The sequence below is a fragment of the Perca fluviatilis genome, chromosome 1 (genome assembly GCF_010015445.1).
Source record: "Perca fluviatilis chromosome 1, GENO_Pfluv_1.0, whole genome shotgun sequence".
NCBI classification, from domain to species: Eukaryota; Metazoa; Chordata; class Actinopteri; order Perciformes; family Percidae; genus Perca; species Perca fluviatilis.
The window spans coordinates 31656752-31675591 of NC_053112.1; the positions used below are offsets into that span (position 1 = coordinate 31656752).

Consider the following 18840-nt stretch of genomic DNA (forward strand, 5'->3'; position numbering starts at 1 on the left):
ACCCCTGATCTACTTGAATCATAGGGCAAAATAGGGGTGACAACATGGACAAAATTAATATTGTGATCATTCTCAACATTATCTGATAACAGATGGTAAGAGGTGAAATTTACAGTATGTTGATCAATGGGTTTAAGTGGCTTTTTAGTAGTGTTTTACAAGATCATAATCAAACACATCTTATGCTGCAACAGATTGTGGAAATATTCAACTTATCATTCCTTTAGACACGGCAGTTGTGAACAACGTGAGATTTTCCTCAAGATACGATTATATGAAACAATCATAAATATTATAATATTCTACAACCAGATAGCAAGTAAACAGGGTTCCTTACAGACACAAATTCAGAGATGTGAGCCAGCATCAGCCTCTGTACAGCCTACAAGTTAGCCTCATAATTAAAAACAGAGCAGTTGTTTTATGCAGCTGGGCACATACTATGGAGGTAACACTTGTGCATTCCTACTTTGCTAGAAATAAACTGGCGAACTGACATCTGCTGTGTAATGTAAAGACAGTGTACAAAGTGTAAAAATAGCCCAATTAATTCCCAGTTCTGTTAACACTATACGATATTACCAAATGCTTCAAAGTCAGAAAGCAACCTTTCTAAACACCAACTTTAAGCAGCTGTGTCTACATAAATAGCCCCTCCTGAGAGTGGTAGATACATTAGCATGCTTGTGTCCTATATGCATGCTCATCAACACTGTATTGATCCATAAGGAGCACCTATGATCAAAACAAGCCAGTTCTCTCCCTTCATCATCCATACACAATCCCTCGCTCTCACCCTCAATTTGCTATCCCACAGTCGCTCCTCTTTCATGTGCAGCTGTGAAATTCTCACCCAGCCAGGCGCCATCTGACCCTAGCCCTAACAATCTACGGTAACTGTCCAAAGAACACAGACCTTGGTAGTCATACTGCTATCTTTGCAAACAGCGCACACAAAGACCAACATTCTCATCAAAGACCGTCTGAAAGGCAAACAGGTGTTTTTAATTCATGGGCTTTCACAGATGGCCTAATAACAAGACATTTTTTTTTTTTATTACTACTATTTAACATCAAAAACTAAATATTCTGGCTGAGAAACTTCTACACTGAGGCACATTCTGGAATACTTCACCAGGTTTAAACAGTTCTCAAACTTCAGTTTTTTCCACAAAACTTTAACAAGAAATATCTGCAGAGGAAATAGGAATGCTTACCGAAGCTTTCAACAGCAGGTATTATAGTCTGAGACTTTGTTGGGGAGGTATTTTCATCAATCAATTCTATGGTCCTTTGTACCTATTCCATACAGACCAGGACCACGGCACCGCTGTTACTCCAATGTCTTGGATAGGCAAATGTGTAATTGCTGTCGATGCTTTACTAACTCTTTCTCGTAGGGCGGGGACAGGAACTCAGTCAAGTAATCATTCCATATCATTCATTAGAGTATCCACAAGACAGAGGGAGGGAAAGACCAAGAGAGAGGAGTGAGGGAGCGAGAGGGAGAAGGTGGGGAAGATGTAGCAGATGAGAGCACGGAGGACTGATCTGCAGTTCTGCATTGTGGCTGAGTGCGGTGGGTCTTGTTTATTTGCATTACATATTCGGAAAAAAAAACAGAGATAATTCAATACATTTTCTACCAACATTTTGCTACCTGAAATAGCAATAAGCCCCCTGAAGAAAGAAAAAAAAAACAGCTACCCCCTGGCCTCACTACACAGCTCTCAGACAGGTTAGGTTCAGACTTAAACCGTGCTCACAGGGTAAAGCATTAACTTACAGGGAGAAGGTTTAAACATTAACACAACCTCACATCATGTATGACTGAGGGTGCGCAGAAGCGTCAGTAGTTACGTATAATGTAGGAAACTGTTCAGCACTCACAGTATTAGCCTTTTCATCAAAACTAAACCAACTACATGTTACTGTGTTTTCCAGGAAACATGGGGCTTTGTGAAGCACAGAAAAGGAGAGAAAAAACACATACAAGGCAAAATAACATCCCTTAGTGGAAGTTTCCACTTTGTTAGCGCTTTTTATCTTCCTGGTCATCTGTTCCCAACACACACTGTGGGCAAAAAGATTTCCTGTTTTGCCTCCTTTTGTCACTGTGGTTATGTTTGGGGGGGGTCGGTCGGGAGCTAACTTTAGAACCTCTTCTAAATTAACACTTACCTAATGCTGCAACCGCTATGTCTCATAAGTCAAGTCAAGTCAAGAAAACGGGGATTGGATTCAGACCCCCAAAACGAGGTAACTTGACAGCGATAGTCTGTCTTTCCTTTTGGACACTCAGAACTCTCTAAAAGGGAATCCTACACATGTTAGGCTGAAATACTGTTACCATCTATGCTTCAAGTGGACAAAGCAGAGAAGGAATCACATCTGCACTCTTTTAAAACTCAACAACCAAAGTTGATGATTTGCTCACATTATATAGCACTTTTTTTGTGTGTTTACGTGTTTGACCTGTGTTTAAGGAAATGGTTAGGAATCCCTATCGGACGTGAATTTGTGAGTGAGAGACTGATCCTCTTTGGTCTGAAATGATACCAAGCGACCTACTGCATATAGCAGCATTACTCTACCTCCACTAAAAAAAACAATCAAACACGTCCTTGTTTGCAGCTATGTTGATATACAGTATAGAAAAGAAGACCCAGTAGGGTCGAAACGTTGCATTTTATATTAAATATGGGAGTTTAAAGCAGTGTTGCGGACATTACATTCTTTTCGTTTTAACTTTCATTTGTCCTGCACCTGCCAGAAGGTGGGATGTGCACACAGTTACTTTTATAAAAAAAGATATACAGTATAGTCCAGGCCAAATTTGAAGGACTGTATCCTGTATCCTGTGTGCTACCCGTTTGTCATAATAATTTGTAGGAAAACAGCGAGCTTTTGGGTAAAACAAAACTGTATGAACTGTCTTCTTTTGTAATATTAATACTTGTTTTAATGATAATAAATGCAACAGAGTGGAGCTAATTATGTAGCACTCAAATTGCTGTATAAGAGCCGTAGACACGCTGGTAAAGGACTTTGGATGTCTTTACATGAAATAATAAATATCAACGCACTGTCAGGTGCAGGAGCATAACAATAAGCAATAAAATACATGGGCACAACCACAACACAGCACTGAGCCTGTTCGCTAAACATAAAAATGACCTGATGCAGAAGAAAGGCTGGGAGAGAAGACAAAGTAGTTATGCTTAGAGAATGAATTTTGCACGCTCTCCTCAAGATCTCTTATTCAAATGCAATATTGCAAACAAAGTCAAAGTTCTCCTCACGTAAGAGCTGTCACTGCCGCACTCATGGCCCTCATCTCATTGCATAGGCAAGGCTCTCACTTATCTTTATAGGATTTAATAGAGAAATACCATCACATTTTGACACTTAGGGCCATCCATACATGGCATTGTAACCATTTGGTTTAAGGCTGTTATGTTATGATTGCATTTTTCTATGATTAATGGATTAATCGCACAGTAAAACTAAATCAAAAGTGCAGCTATCGATGCTCTTGACCACACTATGCCCCAGACACCAACCGCCATTATGGCGTTCGGGTTATGCAAGAGTCATCAAATTTCCACCCACTTCCTGTCTTCCATTTTTTTGGCGTGCTATCAATCACCGCAAACAAAATCAAATCAAAACAAATGTCCATACTAATGTTGAAGAATTACTGTTTGATAGTTAAGTCTGTCTCCAACCTTCGGCTGAGAGAAACAAGCTAACAATATTTGTGAATTGCTGACAACAACAACAACAACAACAACATTCAAACGATCACAAGAAAAACCAAATCATTAATGACGAGCTCACCGCTTATTGAAATGCAATTCGTGGCTCTTTACCTGGTTCTGAAGAGTCCAAGCTTTGCACGGATAAAAATGAGAAACATTGCGGGAGAAGCAAGGTAAGCAAGCTGCTGACCAGCCACTGTTGTCGACTGAGTCTGGCCACTTTCTTGCCTACCCTGCTGACTTCCCTCCCCTCCTCTTTACTCCGTAAAGTCTGCAACACCCTGCTCCAATAACCCCTGACCCGCAGGAAGTAGACACAATGGACTGAAAATAACACACCACCTCCCCTGGCAACAACTGCCCACCCCAACCCCCGCTACACACCGCTTCTACACTACAGTACACCTACAATACACCGGCCCAAGATAGGTGGGTAGAACCCAAAATATCAGCCACTATTCAACAAGCTGTGCCCACTTACTAAAAAGTGCACCATCACACTTTGATTTGCCATTGTGGCTTCTGATTCACTCCTGCACATGCACAAGTCAGGTCCATCTATATTGTTATTGAATATGGACCTTCTGAGATATTTTTATATTTCATGTTTTAATAAGAACCTGCAGTGGCTCAGACTTGCAGCTCTCAGTGAAGCAGAGGGTTTCACACTACAGCAGGCTGTGGGTTGAGCGGCACACTCATGACGGTTCTACTGCTTCCTGTAGGGGCACCATTGCATGGTGAGATGGATGACTTCTCCATAGTCAGGCCTGAAAAGCATCTGTGGTGGGTGAGTGTGTGGGCGTGTATGTGTTTGTGTGAGTGTGTGGATTATTTGTTAAATTAGGCCATGTTCAAATTTATTTTTCTACATAAGCATTGCACACCAATGATGCAATAGAAAGTGTAGTTTATATATTTTAAGGCTTTTTGATTGATTACAATTCAATAAGATTAAAAAAGCTGGGTAGTTGGTACCTTGTCAATACTGTGTAAGTCCACTCTGTGTGTCTAACCCAATCCTTATCCATGCAGTGAGCAGCAGCAGTCTAATCCAATTAGTCCAATGAAAATTATTCCAAATCAAATTTAGTGGCCAGTGAGAGGTTGCCTTAGACATTATCGGATTAGCCCCTCTCTTGCTGGAGTCCATCCACTAGGAAATGGATTGAGATGTCATACATAGAGATAAGGAAATGGACTCTGATACGCACTTCTGTGTTGCCAGTGGTGTTGCATTCAAAACAATGGCACCTGGTTACTTAGCAAACATAGGGATTAAACAAGATGCAAGTACAATTTAGGTTCCCAGTTATTTCAGTCAATAACTACTTTTTGAAGAAAAAACTCTGACTCGCACATCCAAAAAATTCTTCTGTGCAGGTGCGTTGGACGATAACATCAACTTAGAAACAAAAGGAAAAATCCCGCACTTTTCTCTTTCTATAACATCACCTTTTACTTAGAAAAACTAACTAACTCATCAAGAGTATATTAAGTATACATCAAGGATACTCTTGATGAAGGTCCAGTTTTTCTAAATAAAAAGGTGATGCAATAGCAAGAGCAGAGTGCTGGATTTTTCCTTTGTTTCTAAGTCAATAACTATTTGAAATGATCTAATTAATAGGAAAGTCAAATTGAATTGAAATTAGTGAATGCTGTCATGAATTCAGGCACTGCTGCAACAACATGCTTATTCTTAGTACTTGCATTAACCATCTTTGGTGTCCTGTTCTACGAGCTGAGCTGTTGAGCATGCCTAGGCATGTTAAGTTCACACCAAACAAACCTCCGTTTTCAGCCAGTCCCTTGAAACTGGAACACACCTCCACTCTCTGTTGTCCCATTCAGATGATACTGCTTCACTTTCAGTTGAAAGGGAATGTGCGTGGTGTGAACACATACCTCAGCGATTGTGTGCTGCTGCGTGTGTGTTCATGCGATTCCCGCACAGTGATTCACATTTAGTGAAGAATGTGTGAAATCCCTTGTACACATTCATTTTAAGCCTACAATACAGGCAGCAAAGGTAACAATGCTAAATATTTTTTCCAACTCAGCTATTACGCAAACAGCCCTAAAAACAATGTCAGCATTTTTAAACATGTTCCTGTCTCTTCAGCTGTGGGTTGGCTTCTGTGGGTGTGTGCTTGCATGCCTGGAGATTTTTTTCTAACAGCTTGCACTCATTTGCACTCAACTCACCTGCACGTACCATCTCTTGCACACACAGCTTCTCTCAAAAGGTTTCATTTTCTAACCTTTTCAGGGTCTGAACCATTGTGTTATTCAACCAATTCTGTAATGCCCGATGAACACATTTATACATGCATTATAAGTTTTACGGCCATCTAATGAATGTACTGTTGCCTACTGAGAGGCCAAAAGGCAGGTTTTGGAAGCACTGTTAACACCATATCCATTTGCTACTTTTAAGGAGATCTGTCTACTTAAAAATGAAATGAGCTCTTTGACCGACCACAATTCCCAATCCAAAAAGTCTTCACCACAGCATCCCTCTGTTTTTAAATCAGAAAACTCAAAACCACACAAAAATGTAGCCTTCCATCATAATGTTCACAAACAAATTGGATTTGTTTTGGTGAGGACATTGCTAAAAGTAAAAAAAACAAAAACAAATACTCAGGCACTTTATTTGTATGTTTTGAGCCGCCCATTTTCCTCATATTTTCTCAGCTAATAGTAAAAGGTGTGGACACACAGAGCCGACGGCCGACCGATGACAGAAAAGCCAGTCGAAATGATCAGTCTCCCGTGTTGGTCCAAAAAGTGCCACAGAACACACCAAAGAGATGAGACGAGACGAGACGTAATACATCTCTATAACAGCAGGCGGCGCTAATCTGTATTGTTGCCCAAGAAATGAAAACTGGCAGCTGATTGGACGAACGCGGTTTGTTTTCTCCGGAAATTCAAAGCCAGACTGTCATGGCGGCCGTTCAGAATACGATCTCATATTGTACTAAAATAGTTCACCAAAACATGTTTCTGAAAACATTTTAAGCTTGAAACAGGCCGTGCAGTTGTTGAATCGGTCTTCATTTCAGCTCAACAAAGGTCAGTTTAAAAGATTTTTGTCTTTAGAGAGACTTTAGTCATCTCATTCCGCTCCCCATTTCCGGGTAAGTCCAAAATGAACACCGACAGTCCCCCAGACTGACGACGGCACGGGACACACCGAACAGACTCGAGTCACTGACCTCGCCAGACTGTCCAACGGCCGATAATCGGCCCTGTGCGTCAGCACCTTTAGACAAAGTAACAGACTGCAGTGTCACAGCAGCAGTTTCCTCTTTGAGCCACTCTAATGTGAATTACAGTACATTGCTCCATCCACAGCAGGATGAATGCTTCTGACGTATATAATATACCGAATCTGCCAAACTGCTGAAAAAGGTACACATGCTGCGAGTGCTTGGTATTGTCATTCATTTATATTTCAGCAGAATACTGTGTATTCTGCTGAAGCACCACTTTAAAATCACATTAGTCTATCTGCAGAAATGGTAGCAAATGAGCAACCCGTCATTAAACAAAACTAAAAAGTTTTTAAAATTTGTACACTCAAACAAAGTTGGTTCCCATGAAAAAGACACACCACTAAGAAAACACCCAATGGTGTTGAAAGGCTTCAATGATGCAAAGAAAGACTACATAATCTTAAAAAAAAAGGATTAATCAGAGTAAGCAGTTACATGATAAAATGTGATCTGCTGAACAGAGTAGTTCACAGAAATGGTTTGGTTTTGCTCCCAAAATGTTCCAGTTTTGTACATGAGGTATTCTAATTCTGACTGGCCTTTACATCGGATTATTATGGGAAGAAAAGACTCCGTATAAACCCTGCTAATGATAAGAAGTGCAAATATACACTCACCTAAAGGATTATTAGGAACACCATACTAACACCGTGTTTGCCCTATCCTATCAATATGGGCCAACATTTCTAAAGAATGCTTCCAGCACTTGGTTGAATCAATGACACAAAGAATTAAGGCAGTTCTGAAGGCGATCCCCCACACCATTACACCCCCACCACCACCAGTCTGCACAGTGGTGACAAGGCATGAGGGATCCATGTTCTCATTCTGTTTATGCCAGATTCTGACTCTACCATCTGAATGTCTCAACAGAAATCTAGACTCATCAGACCAGGCAACATTCAACCTTCCAATTTTGGTGAGCTTGTGCAAATTGTAGCCTCATTTTCCTATTTTTAGTGGAGATGAGTGGTACCCGGTGGGGTCTTCTGCTGGTGTAGCCCATCCGCGTCAAGGTTGTGCGTGTTGTCGCTTCACAAATGCTTTGCTGCATACCTCGGTTGTAATGACTGGTTATTTGAGTCAAAGTTGATCTTCTATCAGCTTGAATCACTTGGCCCATTCTCCTCTGACCTCCAGCATCAACAAGGCATTTTTGCCCCCCAGGACTGCAGCTTACTGGATGTTTTTCCTTTTTCAGACCATTCTTTGTAAACCCTAAAAATGGTTGTGTGTGAAAATCCCAGTAACTGAGCAGATTGTGTAATACTCAGACCAGCCCGTCTGGCACTAACAACCATGCCACGCTCAAAGTTGCTTAGATCACCTTTCTTTCCCATTCTGACATTCAGTTTGGAGTTCAGGAGATTGTCTAGACCTGGACCACACCCCTAAATGCATTGAAGCAGCTGCCATGTGATTGGTTGATTAGATAATTGCATTAATGAGAAATTTAACAGGTGTTCCTAATAATCCTTTAGGTGAGTGTATACAGCAATACAATACAAATCAGAATCAAATACGGTGTCTTCATGACAGGAATAAAAATGTAGCCAGCGGGCGCGAAAGATCACCAAAGCCCAAATTACTGTCGGGCAACATTTGCTCTATTACTTAAGTGTCTTGTAATTTATAGTTATTGCTCCTCCAGTGTGGTGAAAATGCACTGCCATTGGCTTGTGGTGTCATGGGTAAAATCCAGGTCACCAATCAATATCTATTACCCTACAGACTAGGAAACAACATTAAGCTTAGCACATGGAGAAATGGAGGTTGTGCATCCATTATGTGCATCGTGCTTAAACCCCTCAGGTCCAGTCTTTGTTAATTTTGTAAACCTGCCAATAAATGTACATAAATAAGTTTCTTCAGCTTTTTAAAAACTGTTTTCTTGCTCACTTCAAAGAAAATTAAAAGGATATTCCTGTCACATTGATGCATGAAAATAAAAAAATAACAAATCTTAATGATTTCCTGGTCAAATGACATCAGCTGCTCATAAAGATACAAGTATCTGACTGTCTTTATGTTTAACTGCTGCTCTAATAAAGAAACCTACTGACAGAAACTCAGTGTTACTTATTACTGTGGCTCCTTTATATAACTAATGGGAATCTTTGCCGATGATGATTCCCAGACTCAAATGTGTGTCTTAATTACCCTTGTTCATACAGTGCCCTATTCAATCTGCATACTCTGCGGACAGTTTGTGAGTGCAGATGGCAGCCCACTCTCAGCCATGAGAACCAAAGCTGTACTAGAGATAAAGACTGGCTCATCTGACTGCAGGATATGTTACTCCCCAAAACACAAGTTTATCACATTCCCACAGTGTCTCTCGGTCGTCTTGGTCTTTCAGTTTTAATACTGCTTTTTCCCGATAAGAAGGAGGTCAAAATGTTGCGTGCTTTGCTCCTCCACAACCTCAACACATTTATCCATTGCATTCTTTCTTCTGATTACCTTCTCTCTCTCTCTCTGCCTTTGCTTCTTCTGCCCTCCCCAATCTAAAGCTCTTGCTCTTGAGTCACATGCACATGTCAAAGCAGCATCGTTAGAATTCAACACATTCTTTTGGCGTGGCAGACTTGGTTCACATGATCACGCTGTTCCTTGACCACTGACGAGAGGGGCTTAAACAATTCTCCTTTCAGCTGCTCTTGGCCTGTACGCAGTCAAACACTGCAGTCCAGCCAAGGAGTACAGGTCAGAAAAAAAAAAAACTATCCCAGTAGAACAGACACTGTGACATATATATACCAAATCACATGCAAAAAATAAGAACTAGCCAAGAAACACAAGGTCTAGTTTGGGATGTCTCTGAGACTTGAAATATTCAATACAAAAGCAGATTTTTCTAATTACAGTGCCACTACAGAGCAGCTAGTGCAATCTGTACTATTTATTAAGTTATCATCATATGTCACACAGATGTTGAGGAGGCTATAATTCATGAAGCAAAACCGTCCCTTAAATCTCATCAAAATTACAAATGTGTCGGTTACAACGAACACCTGTAACTAAACCTGTTGATCACAAAAGACAAAATCTTGGGCAGAAATGCCTACACCACAGAAAAAAAAATATTATTTACAGACTGCAAGATTTTCTACAGATTTTAATTTTCGCTTGTATTTACCAATATGACCTAACCAAAAAAACAAGTGAATTTGGTATATTATAATATTAATTATATTTAACAATATGTAATTGTAAGTTTAATAATACAAATTACCAACCTTGAACTCTGCTTGGATTTCAAACAGTTAGTAGTTAGTTATCCAAATGCCTTGGGCATGAGCGGAGACAAAAATGGTCAAGGTATTCCAGAGGTTTCTAAGACACACCAGCAATAAGCATAAAAAGAAGAGCAGAGTGCCAGGGAAAGTTCAGACAAATACCAAGAAAGTAGGTGGACATGGGGAGGAGGTCCTCCGCACTCTTAGCTTCCAATCAGGCTGGAAACGAATACTCTCTGAGAGCAGGGGTCTGCTGCATCTCTGTCGCTCTCATTGCGCGTGTGTGTGTGTTTGTGTGTACATGTGTGCAAGTTTAACCACGTCCTCTGGCTTAAGGCCAGGCCAAAGATATCGGGCAGCACCATAGTAACCCTAATGCAATCAGGGATGGTGGCCACAACAAGACCAGTAGTAAATAGCAAAAACCAATCCATCTTCCTCTGTCCATTTTGGTTTCTACTGAGGATTCCTACTCTAAAGCACACAAAGAAATTGGTTTTAAAAAAAAAACGAAATTAGATGTTTGACAAACAAAAAGAAATTAAAGGCAATTAGATACAGACAGCATCTTTTTTTTTTTTTATTGAGGGCCTGTCTGAGTCACAGTAACTTGGGAAATTACACAGGCCAGTAGCAATATTTCGCATCTGGTCTCCAGGCTGACACCCCAAACACCTGCCCCCCTTTCTAACTAAGCCTGTGTTTAGGCCGGGACAAACGTGCACACATATTGGTGCACACACAGCACAGAGCAAGGGAAGAGGGGCAAAAACTACCATGACAGCAGTGGGCTATATTAAGGGGCTGCAGACACAGCGGCTGGGGTCAGATCACACAGCACCACATAACTAGAGTGCCAGCTGCATGTGTGTGCGTGTGGGAAAAGACAGGTGAACCTTTGGAGTTAAATGTGAACAGACACTGTCGCACATATTTCTACCTTCAAAAGATTCCCTCAAACCTGATCACGCAAATCATCCAATATCTTGAAGCACTAAACTTCTCTAAGGAATACAACAGGAATCCCAACAACAGTTTCCCTGGGAAAGTCGCTTTGAAATTATCTGTACAACCTTTATGGGAATCATTTGGTGTCCTGCATCTTGCATCTGCTATATCATTCTTGGGCGCACAACTAGTACTTTTGACACAGTGGAAGTTTTTTGTTGTTGACATCTCACATTTGTAAAAAAAAAAAAATTCCCATCTAAAAAGTAGACTACCCCACAAAGAGGAAGTTTTTTTTTAAAGACCACAAGTCACAAGTCATCTGGCAGCAATAGCTTCTATTTGTCAGACTAACTTGATCATAACCTTCACATTAGCCAATATTTTTTTCCAGTCCACGATTCGTAGCCCTGAAGCAATTTTACACTGATAACATTGAGTCAAAACGTAACTTGTGATGTTAAGTATCACTGCTGGTGAAAAGATTCCTAACAATCCAATAAGGCTTTACAGATTAATCTAATTTTAGAGCTGAAGAGAGTAGTCAATCAACAGGATCAACAACTATTTTTAATAATCAATTGGATGTTCAAGTCACTCAGTGGCAAAAATTTATTGGCTACAGCTTCGGTTTCGATTCCAGATATAAATACATTCTAGTTTTCTTACAAATGAGACAGTTGAAGATGTCAACTCAGGGAAACTGTGACTGACAATTTTCTTACTATTTTCTAACATAGATCAAACAATTAATGGATTAATAGAGAATAAAATCATCAGATCAGTGAAAATATATTATTATATTCCCATATCCAGCTTACCTAGTAATAGTAACCTCTATTTATTTATTTCTGTTACTTTCTATACTTCGCTGTATTTATTCCTGTTGTTTCTGTTGTACTGCTGCAACAACCGAATATCCCCACGGGGGTTTAATAAAGGTGGATCTTACCTTAACCCTGCTTCATGAGACAAACTACCTTAACAGTAATTGCTTATTTTTCATCTCTAAGTCAAAATTATTCTCAGAGTCCTCTTATGGGCTAAAAGTTGCAATTTAATATTAGCATGCAATTTATCTGATGTCCCTTTAAACCTAGTTGAGGGAGAGGCTGCATAAGAGCACAAACAGGTCAACCTCAATCCAAACAAGACAATTAGAGCTAATTCCATCAAGCAAGGTGCGTTAAATCATATGTGACCATGTACGTATCCCTGGAGACTCTGCTAAAGAGGTGATAGTGGTCTCCTTTTGCAGTGAGTTTAGAGGGCCTCCTGTTGGTGAGGAGTAGGCTTTCAGAGTGAGCCAACTGGTCACCCAGCTCAGTTCTCATGAGTTCTTGCTGAAGCCCATCAAGCACCACACATCCACCTCAGCTCCTGCTTAACAGGTGTGTGCAGACCTCTATAGTGACAATAAAGCCTAATGTTAAAATGTTACTTTTAAAGAGAGTAGTCGTCATGAATAGGCTTTTTAAAAGTATACTTTAATTCTTCAGTGAGTCGTGATCACAAGTGAGTCATCTTTTGTGTCTCAGGGTATGTAACACCTAGAGAAACCCATCATGGTACCTAGCTGTGACGCCAGCAACATCAGGTTCACCATCACTCTCCTTTTCATCCTCCGTTTTCAAGAGAACAAATAGCTGTTGACGCAAAAAGGGCAGAGACAGATAAAGATGAGGTAAAGAAGAAATTAAGATTTTGCAAGAGAAAAGGGAAGGATTCAAGCAAAAACGCAAACTATATAAAAGGCAGAAAGGATAAATAGAACAAAAAGAGGGGAGATTGTAGGACCCCTCCTCCTCTCCCTTCACCCGCCATCTGGTAGCCATCAGCGCCTCACACAGGAAGGGGCGGCCATGCCTTGCTGGGGCGCCAGGGAGCGGCTCCTCTTCCCTCCCGTTGCTGCAGAAACAACAATCGGCCAGTGCATTGCATTACAGTGTAGTGCAGTGCAGTCCAGCCCATCCTAGCCTAAGCTAAACGACCAGCAGCAGCTCAGGACCAGGCGCTCACACCCCAGCAAGACCAGCAAAGAGGAGCACAGAGCAACCTCACATTCCTGCTGTCTGTGCCTGCCAAGAAGCACTGGGAACGGAAAGAAAGAGGGAGAGAACAGAAAGCTGCTCTCACTGGAGGCTGCCTAACGGTGTTGCTTAAAGAAACACTCCAGTCGTTCTCATCCCGTTTGCTTTCTCTTCACTCTCCTCAACAATGACAAAGTTATCAATTTCCATAGTGCTATATCCCAGCCTGCATGTCACTGCATACATATCTATAGTCCTACAACATTAGTCTTGAAGAAATCTCCCCTGCTTTGCAAGAATTCAGGGAATGCACATTATCATAAATTAGGCCCAACTTTTGTTTTGTCTTTTTTTTTTTCCTCTCAAAATGACACAGGAACAGAGATCCCTACAGCCTTTTTGTCTGGTTAGTGTAGACCATCTTTGGCCATCTGTGTTCTAGCCTGTTTTATGTTCAGAACAGACTACAAATCTACTCTGGAAATAGAAAGCAGCCTTATGACACATTCTATTTTCACTGTCTGGTGTCATTAGCTCAACAGTTGAAACATGAGAAACAATGCAAAGCAAGTATGTGAGACTTTTGATATAAAAAATATAATATATAAATATACAGTATATATATATATACACATACACAGTATATATATAGTATATACAGTATATATATATATATATATACACATACACAGTATATATATATAGTATATACAGTATATATATATATATAGTATGTTATAATATGTCACATCAATGTATATCACAATCGTCCTGATCATTCACGAAGGGAAAAAACACATGATGTGTACAATTAGCGTTTGCCAAATAGTTCAAAGGTATCTGTCATCTGCATTTAATAATAGCGGCACTTGAAACTGTTCGACTTGGCACAGTGACAAACAGCACAAAAGGATAATTTTCCCAACTCAGCAGAATCATATTCCAAAAGAAAACACAATTCAGAATCGGTTCCCAAGTTTCAAACAGGAAAGTCTGTATGAGAACCAGTTCTAGTCGCACCACAAGCTGCTGGTGGACTTGGCACACAGGACAGTAAACAGCTGCACCAGGCGAAAAAAAAGACACATCTGTTTACAAAATGCTCCATGTCAGCCTTGACCTACCAATTCAATCTCAGTGCTCCACTAAGGCAACAAACGCAGTTAAAGGAAGGATACAAAAATGTAATTCAAACATTTGTGAGGGAATTGTGCATAATCTGCACATAGCGCCACTCACGAGGCAAATGGTGTGTACTGAAACATTTTTCTTCTTCCTGAAAATTTGCTGCATCATTAACTTTCAGCTGAAAGTAAATTCACATACAGCAAACTCTCAAACCAAGCTGTTGATAGAGAAGCTTACAAGATGGCAGCTAAACAATCATCTTTAACTTTGTTTGGAGACTGTAAATGGGTGTCTGCTGTAATAAACAATGGTGTACTGCTCTTTGAAAAGCAGAGCCATTGCTCAAGAATCTGCATGGAAAGTGCACGGACGTCTCTAGTTTACAACAACAAGAGATGATCTACTGTGAAAGGAACAGTATGAGTGAGTGAAAGTTTAGACAAAAGCTGGTTATTTTGATATAATTGTTGTGCCTACCAAACTATCTGTATTGTTCTGATGCAGACAACCAGATCAGAATCAGAATCAGCATCAGCTTTACTGGCCAGGTTTGGGTAAACAAACAAGGAATTTGACTGCGGTTAATCTTTGCTCTCAAAGTACAACACTCACTTAAATAATAAAGAATAAAAACAGAAAGGACAGTAAGAAATATAAAAAAAATACTGTTAAGTATAAAGTATACAGTATAACAGTACAATATCATTTACAATTTTACAAGAAAATATACAAAACATATCCAAGAAATATCCAAATCAGATACTGCCAGATGCTACTTACAAATGCTGCAACAGAGTCAGCAGGGAGATGAAGAAACCAGGGGACAGATGCATAAAACTCAGATATTCTATCTATGAAAGCCAGCAACTGTGTGTGTGTGTGTGTGTGTGTGTGTGTGTGTGTGTGTGTGTGTGTGTGTGTGTGTGTGTGTGTGTGTGTGTGTGTGTGTGTGTGTGTGTGTGTGTGTGTGTGTTGTCTTTTAAATACCTTGAAAACTGTTTATCCAATCTACTTGGCGGGTGTATTGCTGGGTACCCAATGAACTTGCCGTTTAGAATTTGGAGCAGTTTGCGCGGCCGCTGAATATTACTAAACTGTGAGTAAAACTAAGTGACCCCACAATAAGGGTATATGCGAGCGCTTCCCCAGCAGGCTGAGCCGGGCACTGTGCTTCCCCGCCCAGGCCAAATCGCCTTCTACTGCTTCATCAAACAACGTTTTATTACAAGACTTTACATTTAATCTCATCTCTCACCTTATTTCACACCTGGTCTGAAGTATGCGCGAGGTGCACAGAGTCTCACCACACAGGATTCTTTTATAAATACCAGTTTGTGTGAAATGGCATATTCATGGTATTTGTGCATATGCGTTGTTTATACTAAGATTTCTGGGACTACAAAATAATGCTGTAAGGACCACAGAGAGACAATGAGATATCCAAAATAGATACATTTGGTCTATCTATCTTTACTGGATGGCCCCCCTGAGTGATTGGTATATATGTGTGTGATTCATGTTTTCAAGACTCTCAAAACTGCTGCCACATAAAGATGGATAACACACATACTGCATAATCAAGAACACTGTAAAATAGAGATACGTCTGATGTTCATTACACAGTTCAAACATAATCTCACGTATGTGAGGCTGCAAAACACTGGTGACATATTCACCATGTGTCACAAAAATGCTATGCACTGCCAACTTTCAGAGGGCTTTGCTCTTACTGGCTGTTTTGTTTTTGTGGCTGTGTTTTCCTTTGTGATGCAACACCATGATTTCAGGCTTACTATGCTCTATAAATATCTAGAAGAGAAGCAAGACATAATCACGTTCACCTCTATTGTGTTTTGAAACAAAGGCCTGAACACCAGTTCGGTTCTTAAAATATTTCAACAACTGAAGAAAAAAAAAAAAACATTCTCAGTGCGTTCAATCAAAAAATAAAATGATTACTTTGAGAATCAAGCTGTAAGATGAGATCTACTGATCAGACTGTCCCCATGTTTGTGAGTCCTTACAGCGTAACTTTGAAACCATGCTGGTTACCAATTTGACTGCGATGCAACTGATACACCTATGCATAACACAATGACGGTAGTCTGTGTCTGGGACAAAAGTGGGCCGGTAAGGATAACTATTGTAGTAGCACAGATATGAATATTTAATGGTTATTTGTTTGTAATGGACATTAAATAATTAATGGCACATGCAATCCATTTTCAAGCTGTGGCAGATCACACAACAGTAGTCTGCTCGCTCCAAATGGAGAGCTGAGTCGTTGTGGCTGCCGGGACACGGTCCAGTAATTTTTCTTTGTTAGCCTAAGAGGCTAATGCTGCACAGTACCCCTCTGTTGCATCCTGTTCAGTTTGCTTGTTTGTTTGTTTCTTCAAGCATGTGGGTGGGGGTTTAACAGAAAGTGAGTGTTTGTTCTCTGTTCCACTTGCTAAGCAGATTTAATGAATCCTATACTTAAATCGGAGAGCTATGGCTTTGTTTTCGTTTGACCGCCCTGTGACATTTGTTGCATACATATTTCTCTTTACTTTGCAAATGACCGTTGTTCCCAGTGAGCCACAGACAGAAGTATTGGCTTATGGCCACAGTGGTGTATACTGTAAATGTATTTTCCCTCAGCTGAGAGGACTCAAGATCAGCATGGAGTACGTCTTCAGTGTCCCTTTACAGCCATCAGAGGAGGACCTTCAGGGTTCAACATTTTCCTTCTTCAGCTCTACCCAGCAGCCTTGTGCTCCAGCACTGAGGCCCTATTAAGGGCTGGTCGAAGTGTGCAACAAAATCCTTATCTGTTTCCTAGTGGGTACATGCCAATGGACTATACAGTGACTATAATGGTCCATATAGCTATGTGCAGTGGGTTTAAAGAACTGAGGAATTATATATAATCAATATTTACCACAGTGATGATAAACTGAAAAAACATATTTTTTAAAGACAGGGCTTCCTGAAAACTATGCACTGATCAACGGAAACATTATGTTATACCAAACTATTCAAACATAAGCATTAGTCCTCATTGTGTTGCACGCTTCTTTGTAATAAACTAAGACGGAGAATAAATGCAGGAGCAAATAGAAGCATTTCACTATGATGAATTGGTATTTCAGTATTAGGGCGATAGCTGGGGAACACTTGGAAACATACCGTATCAACATTGGCAAAATCGGGTTGGTGGGCCACCTTTAATATCAGTATCTGTAAGTCTGTGGTTCATATTCCTTTAATTATTGCTGTGTACTGCTGCCACCAAGGTACGAGATAATGACGTGTATTTTTGTCCTTTGTAGACATGCCATCAATCGAATTAACTGTTAATCCTGTTTCAGTTTTCTTTCGAATTACACATCAGTTCTTTTTTGTATGATATCATGAGGCAATGTATTGTGACATGCACACGTTCTCCTAACAGAGTGGTGCTGAAAACACCCTTGCAACTTCGTCCCTGCTTCTCCTTAGGTCCCTCTGATAACTCACTGCAGATGTCGTGAAGATACAAGTCAGAAATTCAAAGATTGAAAAGGTAAGAGAAATGAAACTGGAAATGGATAACCAGATGGAAAATGCAGTGTCAAAGAAATGGAAAACCACAGAGGATTCAGTTTTGACAAACTCTGGGCTGGGAAAAGTCCTAAAAAAGGCAATTGTGGTTTTCAGAGGAATTCTTACTGCAACAATGAATTAATCAATTATAAAGGCTGCACTGTAAATACTGCACACATTCTGTTTATTGAATGTTAATGGAGTTGTTTAAGAGACAGAAGAAAAATGACCGTTGTCCATCTGTCACTCCGGAATGGATAGAAAGAGAAACAAAAAGAATGTGAAACGCTGATCCTCTTCAATAAAAAGCTTGAATATTGCATCCTCATACGTGCCGTGGGTAATAAATAGATAGAGGCAACATTTTCTAGCTTGTGTCAATCCCATGATGGTTGGGACTGCGCGCAGACGCCAAGCAGGTCTGCTGCACAGCTGAACTGCTTTCACCTCTTGAGCTCCACCAATCAGCAGCAGAGCCTCAAGGGGCAAACTTTGCCCTGAGTGGTTAATCAGGTAAGCAGGGGCCCCTTGCTTCTAGTCTGCTGCTGCTCAGCCTGGAGATGGGGCTTATAAAAGAGAGCTGAAGGCGGTTGCATGTTCATGCACTACTGTAATGTGTTCTCTTCTATTCCTATGGTTTCCTTCAATCAATTCAGTCATTAAACCTACCACCAAATGTTTACCCTATCAACACAGAGTGCTCTACTTTGCCATCACTACCTTCTCCTCCCTGAGAGAGACAGAGCTGAAGCTGAAGGGATTCCAAGTGAATCCAGTTAACTAACTCATAGGATAGGAAACTGTAGTGGTCTTAATCTCAAGAGACATTACCGAGAAGAATCTGATTCAGTCTATGTACCTGTGACATGAAGATAGCATCATC

General features: G+C 40.4%; 1 protein-coding gene across 5 annotated transcripts in view; it reads right to left on the reverse strand.

The window, feature by feature from the left end:
- gab1 (GRB2-associated binding protein 1) overlaps nt 1-18840 on the reverse strand; it is a 54844-nt gene that overhangs the window by 32834 nt on the left and 3170 nt on the right. Inside the window, exon 1 of one of the 5 annotated variants that reach the window (XM_039796628.1) lies at nt 10285-10482. The exons of the other annotated variants lie outside the window; for them this stretch is intronic. The gene's annotated coding sequence lies outside the window, so the exon portion shown is untranslated. Of the gene's footprint in view, nt 1-10284; nt 10483-18840 lie in introns of those variants that run through there. 5 annotated transcript variants of the gene reach the window in all.